The 1,711-nt window shown below is 40.4% G+C and overlaps 1 pseudogene; it reads left to right on the forward strand.

Moving 5' to 3' along the window:
• Positions 1-339: 339 nt before the first annotated feature.
• On the forward strand, positions 340-1,383 carry LOC100387978 (tubulin alpha-1A chain pseudogene; annotated as a pseudogene).
• The last annotated feature ends 328 nt before the right edge of the window (positions 1,384-1,711 follow it).

Below are 1,711 nucleotides of genomic sequence, written 5' to 3' on the forward strand. Positions count from 1 at the left end.
TTCTTTTTCTGCCTGTGTAAACTGGAAGTTGTGCTGATTGATTTTTTTTTCTTCTTTCCTAACATATGCAATTAAGGCTCTTGCCTTATAATTGTGGTTTTAGCCAAATCCCACACATTTTGATTTATAGCATTTGCACCATCATTCAGATATAAATACTTTCTAATTTCCATTATCATTTCTTCTTAAAGTGTTATTAAATGAGTTATTTATGCCCTTTTTTTTTTTTTTGTTAAAAATTTCCAAATACAGTGTGTTACCTATTTGACTCTTAGCATGTCAGGTATGGCAACAGAGACCCGGGAACTTCTGACCTTTGCTTTCTTATCTGTAGCCACTATGTGTGAATGCATCTTCATCCACCTTGATGAGACTGGTGTCCAGATTGGCAATGCCTTCTGGGAGATCCACTATCTGGAATACAGCATCCAGCTCAATAGCCAAATACCAATTTCTTCTACATCTCTTCAGTGAGCAGGCAAGCTTGTGTCCAGGGCAGTGTTTATAGACCTGGAACCCATAGTCATTGACGAAGTTTGCACTGGCACCGACCACCAGCTCTTTCACTCTGAGTATGCTTACGGGCATCACAACATTGGCAAGATCATTGACCTCATCTTGGACCAAATTCGCAAGCTGGTTCAGCAGTGCACAAGTCTTCAGGACTTCTTGGTTATCCACAGCTTCGGTGGAAAAACTGGTTCTGGGTTCACTTCTCTCTGTTGATTATGGCACAAAGACTAAGCTGGAGTTCTTCATTTACCCAGCCCTGCAGATTTCCACAGCTGCTTTGCTAGCTAGAATGTCTCCTCCATCACTGCTTCTCTCAGATTTCATGGAGTCTGACAGAATTCCAGACCAACCTGTTTCCTCTTCCTGCATCCTGTTCTCTGGTCACAGATGCCCTGTCATCTCTGCTGAGTAAGCTTACCATGCACAGCAGAGGTCACCAGTGCTTGCTTTGAGCCAACCAACCAGATGGTGAAATGTGACTCTCACCATTGTAAATACATGGCTTACTGCCTATTGTACTGTGGTAACGTGGTTCCCAAAGATGTCAATACTTACTACTATTCCACTATCAAGACCAAATGGACCATCCAGCTTGTGGATTGGTGTTTCACTGGCCTCAAAGTTGGCATTAATGCCAGCCTCCCATTGTGGTACCTGCTGAAGATCTGGCCAATGTAAAGAGAGCTGCATGCATGCTGAGCAACACTATAGCCATTGCTGAGGCCTGGGTTTGCCTGGACCACAAGTTTGACCTGAGTTATGCCAACCGTTCCTCTGTTCACTGGGACATGGGTGAGGGGATGGGAGAAGCAGGCTGCCCTTAAAAAGGATTATGAGGAGGTTGATATAGATTCTGTTGAAGAAAAATAAGAAAAACACTAATTTTCCATTCCTTTCAGTCCTGCAGGCTGTCATATTTCCATAACTTCAGCTTTGACATTAGCTGACAAACATTATAGCTTTCCAGTTAGATTGTTCTTACTCAGCAGTGATCATGACTTTTCCATGTGTACCTAAAATATTTTTCCATCATGTCTCAAATTAAAGGCATGAAGTAAATAAAATTTCTAAATATATAGAGATACTATTTGCTATTTCTTTTTTAAAAATTTTTTGAACTATCAGCAGAAGCATGATCTGTATGACTTTTATGCCTAAATATATTATTTCTTAATAATTTCATACATGTTTAAAATAT

This window comes from Callithrix jacchus, chromosome 6, assembly GCF_049354715.1.
Source record: "Callithrix jacchus isolate 240 chromosome 6, calJac240_pri, whole genome shotgun sequence".
NCBI lineage: Eukaryota > Metazoa > Chordata > Mammalia > Primates > Cebidae > Callithrix > Callithrix jacchus.